At 42.9% G+C, this 7,343-nt stretch overlaps 1 long non-coding RNA gene across 1 annotated transcript; it reads left to right on the top strand.

Annotated features, from left to right (window-relative positions):
* The first annotated feature begins 3,938 nt into the window (after positions 1 to 3,938).
* On the top strand, positions 3,939 to 6,078 carry LOC140213233 (uncharacterized). Its single transcript, XR_011890176.1, has 3 exons — positions 3,939 to 4,780; positions 5,885 to 5,939; positions 6,022 to 6,078. It is a non-coding gene; the product is annotated as an uncharacterized lncRNA (long non-coding RNA).
* Positions 6,079 to 7,343: the final 1,265 nt, after the last annotated feature.

Here is a 7,343-nt window from a genome sequence, read left to right as displayed (position 1 = left end):
ATCCAGTCATCACGTAAAGAGTGCCCAGAAGGTTTCCTAACAGCTGATAGTTAAGGAAGGATGCCGTAAGCATCCTTCATGGGATTTATTCTACAAGCTTAGAGGCGTCGAAGGTAAAATCTCTAATCTACTGCAAAAAAACAACCTCTGCATGGACACCTGGGACATCCTGTATTCACTCCAAAGCTGCGGTATACAGGGAGTTGGGTGCACTACTCACAACACTTACTGCAGAATTGTTGCAGTCCTACATTGCCTTGCGAATGCGTTTCGCTGCAAATTACGCATGCAAACAGCTAACTGCTTCCTGAGCTATTGCTTTTGTGAGAAGGTGAAGTTGATGTGAAGCGTGAATTGACTGCATTGGTGAATAAACGCATCATTGGTATTTGAAGCTTTGCTAAACAGAGCTGTCAGTATGTCGTGCATTGGACTGTGCTCTATTTTTTTATTACTTTCTCCACTTTACGTGTCTCATTCGTAGCTGGTGGGAAAATTCTAATGAAAAGCCAAGATTAGTACGTACGTGAGGCATCTTCAGATGAACTGTGCCGTTAATGTTAAGTATCCCAGCAGTGAGGTGTGCTTACTGACTTGAAACACTGCACCATTGTGGCGCTCAGTCGTATAAGACTAGTAGTGCGACTTTCGAATTTCCGTTGTTAGGCTCAAGTGGCACGATGGCTTCTAAATATATTCGCAAGCTTTATTTATATGATGGTTTAAACATGCATATATGATAACTATAGGTACATGTGCGAGAATAGCGCAGACGCACCTAAGAATCGACCCAAGAAAGAGCTACGAATGAGGCCACTTGAATGAAACACAAGTGATCCAATATTGTGCAGGGACTCTCGCAGCTTTCATATATGAGTAAGCAATATTCAATTAGGCCTTCTCTAGTGTCTTTACTGAAATTTCACTGATGCGAAAATGGCTTGCTTCCGCTGGTCAACATGGAGAAGTAGCAGATGACCCTCTGTCGCCAATCCGTTAGAGTTACTGTATATGGTACCTAAGGTAGCAGAGTTGCGCGTACGTCCGCCATCTTGCCTGGGAAGCAACCAAATATGTGCGGCGAAGCGGCACTCTGTTTTTGCAGGCGACATGCCTACCGGATTGTCGATCGACCGCGAGCACTTTCGCCTCGCTTGTGGACCGCTTTCCCACCTAATCGCAAACAAGGGGAATCGAAACAGCGGACTAGATAGTCAAGGAAAAGGTGCTATTTTTTAGCGCGTGGCCTAAGATGCAGCGCAAATATTAACAGTTGTTTTTTGGACTAGTAGTCACATGTGCACCTTCTAGGAACTTTTGACCTAATAACGTATGGGCACTAGCGCATCTAGAATAGATTGTGTATTCTATACACGCCGGTCAGATGCAGCATTCATGAACCTCGACGGTAACAATTAGATCGCACCGAACAGTCTTAGGGAATATGTTGATGTTATTTGATAGAAAAGCTACTTAACAAGGTAGTATAAGGTTCGAAATAACATAGTGCATTAAAAACTGGATAAACTTTAGCAACTGAGGTAAACAATCAGATGCCTGAGTATTTTTCCTTTGCTTGAACATTGCTTGCAACTCAGATTTTGTTTCAGCAAAGATAAATACGCTACTAAGAGCAGTGCGGTGCTCTTTTAACATGCAAACAGTAACAAAAAGAACCGCGCCGCAACTACCTCTTTTTTTGGCAATAAAGCCAAAATGCGAATTTCCGAAAAAAAGAAATAGCGGTGTATGTGCGCGCGAACATTGATATATTGAGCTTTATCAATTTGTGCTCTTTTACAAAGTGAGCTGTAATAAATATAATGAGGCCTATGCACCAAAGCTCTCAACGCGTAGGCAGTCTAAAATATTACTGGTGAGTCAATGACCAACCATTAGTATTTCGACTCTGGTACGCCATTATATTTGCTGTAGAAACGTGCCCACGTACCAGCAGGCACTGGATATCAGCCACATCTGCAAGTGTCCCTCCATTATGTGCGTTTCACTGCAGGGAATGGAATGGACTTCAGGGATTCCAAAAGTAGCCTTCTGTGGGAGTGTTGTTAAGGTTTCTCTATTACAGGATTGACATAGCTACATTATAGGTAGTAATGCAAAGTACAGTTACGCCATTACTGTATGTTAAATGATGACACTCATTCCTCTTGCCTCCTGCTTCACATAAGTAGTAGCAGACGAAATATCTTTACTTAGTAATAACCCATTTTATGTTCAGAAACAACCCAAGCAGTGCATTATTATGAAAATGTGAGCTGCCTTTTTTGTCACAGTTCAGTGAAAGCAGTGTGGTGCATGGGATCGAATAAAAGGTTTTCCCGCTTTCAGAGCGATTCGTGCACTTGGGAGCAGGGCACCCGGTCATTATATCATTCCGATGGAACTGCGATGACACTGCGATGAACCAACAGTGAGATACGCTGCGCACATTGCGTTGTTGCTCCGCAGCTAGCCAGCACGCGAACAGCGAACGCCAAAATCGGCCGGATTCGCTTTGAATTTGACTGGCGATAAACTTGTGTTAGTCCAGTTCGCTGCAGCGGCGGCATCGCAAAATACAAAAAGTGGCCTCAGCATCTGCTTCTCCGCCATGCACGGTTGCTTGACTATCACATGATGACGTTCTGCCAATAGAAGCGCTAGCGGCTTGATAGAACAGATGCGCAACTCTGGTACCTTAGGTAGCATATACAGTAGCTCCAATCCTAACGCGACCGCAGCACCTCCTCAGCGCTTGAGACGGGAGGGGCCCGCTGTGTCGCCATGGCGACCGCGTGCGCTTACCTAATCTAAACATTACCTAAGCTTACCTAATCTAAACATCTAAACTGACCTAATCTAAAAACATTGGCCACTCCTCATGCGTTTTATCGAGCAGCCGTGGTCAGAGGTAAGCACAATCAAATTCAACAAATGGCCATAGCGGGCGAAAAAAATTGACCGCCGCTGCTGCTAACAAAACAAGCATAGTGGAGGCACTTAAAGGATGCTCGCATTAGTTTAAATATCTCCCGCTAGAGGCGGCCTAATAAGCGCAATTTTACCTTACAACCTTTCTCCTACATTTGTCGAAGCATTTTCATTACATAAAAAACAGTACAAAATTATCGTTGCTAAACATATACTTGTATTGTACTCTGTATTAGTAAGTTTATTCTTTATTTTGTCACTATAAATGTAAATAGCTTTCAGCATCATTGATTTCCCACATGACCTCTGGCCTGGATTAAAATTTAAAATTTTTACCGGTATTTTCGAGTGCACGGTGGCACGGATTGATTCGTTCGTACGCTTAAAGTGGTTGCTTCTTTGTTGTTAGAACTAGTTTATTGTGCTCCGATGTCTTGCATTATTTAAATTGGGGTGAACGGATGTGTTTTCAAGCGGACATGAAAGCCTGAAAGCTAGGTTTCGGTTGTGAGCTATGCGTCAGCATCCAAACGGGAACCGTAGTCTGCGACAGACGACAGCAGTACCAGTGAGTCGTTTAATATTGCTGCCTGAATCCTTGTGCAATAGTGCTACCATTAACTTTCAGGCGGAGATAACTAACTATATCCTGCATTACATATCTGCTGTCAGAACTTTCTGTTGTTATCGAAATAAACCTTTGGTTGCGAACATTTGTGAGTCAGAGTTTACTTCTAATTATTGTCTTCCTTTGTTGCCCTATTTGGTCACATCAAGGATATCTTGTACGACAGTGGGTGTCAGAAACGCCGCACACTCGCAGAAGGCGGTCGTTATACACACAAAATCTCGAAAAAAGATATCGGAACTTGCGTCGCTTTTTTCACCTTGTATCTGTGGGCATGGACGACTGAGTGGCTCATTTTCGTGTCCACTGACAACTTTTTTCTTTTGGCAAATTGAAGTGAAAGTATTTAATTTAATGCATTAAAGAGTTGCACGGATGATAATTCAAAAATATTTCATTGTTGTTGGTTCCAAGTTCTTGTGTGTGTTTAGTTTGGTTTACCTTAGGGCGTTTATTTTTGCAATAGGGAACCGGTACATGACGTTCGTGGAAAGAAAAATACATATAAAGTCCTAATAGATTCATGTCTTTCATGCGTTTGCTTGTTGAACTAGTAGTGTGACCACTCCTAGTGTATAAATGAGCCCATAAATGCTGTCATTTGTGATCCTAATAATATTTAAGCTGTTGACGCACATTGTAGTTAGGCAGACATCAATGTTATGAACAGTAGCAATATTTATTGAACCCCACAAAGCCTAACGCATCATTTTATATGCTAAATTTTTTGCCTGACAAATCTGATTTTGTGCTCTACACCCAATGTGCAGCCTACATTCTAGAGGGAGTGTTCAGTTGTGAATAGTTCAGCAAATTAATTAGTAAAATTCTCATACTAATTCATTTTTACTGAATTATAATTTTGCTGCTTTCTTCACACAAATATATTCTGTGACCAGAAATACATGTGAGCAATTTTTTTTTTTTGACGTGGAGCGGTGTTCGAGCTTTCTGGGGTTAACATGCTGCTTAAGCATCCTAGAACAAACAGTGCACGTTTGCATGTTTTCTGCAGTCATAAACCGTTACATTGTAACAGCTTTTTGCATTTCACATAACGAAATTTTTCTTTGTTTAATTTTTGATGAAGTCAATATTTTTTTTCCCAGACACGCAGTAAAAAGGATGGAGCCTGTGTAAAGCAGGGCACTCCACGCATTGAAGAGAAGCTACTGTTTGCTACAACACGGCCATTGTGTGGACTTTGGCTGCTGCTACAAGGTAAACAAAATGAGTTCAGAAATAAAATCCTTGATAAATGCTGTATTGGCTTGCTAGTCTTGAGATGCATGTCATGTATTAGAGGATCATTTGAATGTTTCTTCCTATTTGCCGTTTAGTAATATTATTTCAAACATAAAAAGAAAACACTACATAAGTTTGCCTAATCTCTTGTGTCAAATCCATATGGGACCAAAAAGGATCTTTCTTGAAATGTAATGGCACAGTGGTAGAAGTCCACCAGTAATCTAACCTACGCATTACATAATCTGCCCAGTTCCATTTTTTTTCTTAACGTCAAAAAGAATATCGGCTATCCCCGTTTGTTCTCTGATGCACACCGCTCTTCCTGTCTCAACGTTACGCCTAACATTTATCATTCCAACGCTGCATGCGCAGTCCTTAACGAAAGCATTGATTGTATACCTTTATTTTCAGTGATAATAGTAAGCTTCCAGTCAGGAGCTGACAATTTTAATTCTGTAAATTTTCCTCTCATGATCAGAGTCCAATGTGTGTAGTTGATCTAGGTAAATGCACTCCTTCAAAAACTTTAAGGCTGACTGGCGATCCTGAATTCTTGCTCCCTTGCCTGACTATTGATCATTAGCGTTGTGTTCTGCATATTAATCTTCAACCCCACTTTTAAACTTTTTCTGTTAAGTTCCCCAAACATTTGCTATAACTCGTCCCTAGTGTTTCTGAACAGAATAATGTCATCTGGAAATCAAAGTATGCCGAGATATTCGCCGTTGATCCTCACTTTGAAATGACTCATTCGATTAACCAATGGTACTTGTAAACAACCACCACATTTCTTTGACACAAAAGTCATGCTACACTTGCGCACGAGAGCAGCTTGACATGTAGCACAGTAAAGGTCACAAGAGAAATGCAAGCTTATTTGCTTGTGAAAACAAGCGATTTTCTTTCATTACAATGCATGATGAGTAGTAGCCTCAACGCAGTGAAGTGGACCGACCCTTTATTTTTCCTGAAGTTGCAAAATAAGCCTTCTTTTTAAAAAAGAGCTGATGTACGGCTAATAGCTGACCTCATGGCATGTGTTCTTGCGTCTGATGTGTTACTGTTCTGCCCCAACAGAGCCTGTCCCAAGCACGTCTCGACCCAGTCAGCACGACCCAGTCAGTCGTTCAAGGTGCGTTCATAGCTAGTGTGCAGCTAAGTGTTGACCTTCTTGCCTGTGCTGTATCTTACGTGTTACTCTTCTGCCCCCACAGAGTCTGCGCCAAGTACATCTTGGTCCTCATCGCAGGAGCTGCCATTTACACCTACAGAAAGGGGCTTTAGCCAAATTTGGAAGGCTTTTACCCTATGAAGAAACAAGAGAAACATGAAGAAATATTTGGATGAAATGGCATGCATATGGAGTTCCGTGTCAAGACTGAAAACAGCCTCGGCCATCATCCCACCAGCGCGGATATCGGCCCAGTCATCCACTTACCTCAACAAAGACTTTTTAGAAATTCATTGTGTTCATATGCCAGTTTACCCTTCACCTCCATTTCAGTAGCCCAAAGGCATACAGGTACCTGGCAAAAACCCTTAGCGTTCCAACAGTAAAAATGTTAAGAACCTGGCTATCTGCAATATCACTCAAGACTGGATTTATGCCAGACATTATGGATATTGTAAATGATAAAACAAAAAATAGGGATTTGATGCACAGGGCATGTGTCTTCACCTTTGATAAAATTTCTCTGAAATGAAACCTGCAGTATGACTAAGCATGATGTCTTGGTGACAGCGGAATTGATAGGTCTGGTCGTGTAGAAAACACAGCATCCTCGTTTCTGGTGTCTGGTATAGCAAAGTGGTGGCTCCATTCTGCAGATCTTATGATAGGTGGCGGCCACGGAGCAAGAAAAATTTAGGAGTGGAAACTCCGCTGTTTGCGGCGGCCAGAAAAGGTCACAAGCCCGCGGAACCATTATCGTGCTGGCGGCGCCTGGCGGCCTGGAAAGAAATTACCGCCGTTTCGGTTGCCAGGGCAACCGGTCGAGCGTGTTGCTCCCGTTCGGCCGCGCGCGCCTGGCACGGAAGAAGTGGCCGGAGAGCGCGCCGGAGCCGCCTGCGCGCGCGCTGCATTTATTTTTTTTCCCTGCGGCTTCTACGACGCGCCGCATGGCGCCGCCACTGCATACGGTCCCGTCGGCGCATGCAACAATTGTGACCTTATCTGGTCGCCCACGCTTGCTCGCGCTGACGGGAGTTTCGCCTCCTAAATGTCTTACTCCGTGGAGGCGGCGGAGTTCCTTCTGGAAGAATTCTGAGTTTGCTGAGACAAGAACTGTGGTCTCTATGTAAAGGCACTGATCAGTCACCAAGCTATCAACAATGGTGAACTTGGGAGAGCGCTCAGAATAACCCCACAAGATCCTTTTTTTAAATAGATGGGACGAAAATATACCTTATTTTACATATGCCAGACTTATCGAAGTGTACTAGAAACACTTCCAGAAGTATAACCAAGCTTCGCAAGGATGTGTAACTCCACCCATCACCTAAAGCTGAAATACCTGCCAAAAATTACTGACGGGCG

The sequence above is a fragment of the Dermacentor andersoni genome, chromosome 9 (assembly GCF_023375885.2).
Source record: "Dermacentor andersoni chromosome 9, qqDerAnde1_hic_scaffold, whole genome shotgun sequence".
NCBI classification, from domain to species: Eukaryota; Metazoa; Arthropoda; class Arachnida; order Ixodida; family Ixodidae; genus Dermacentor; species Dermacentor andersoni.
This window is presented reverse-complemented; position numbering and strand designations above follow the sequence as displayed.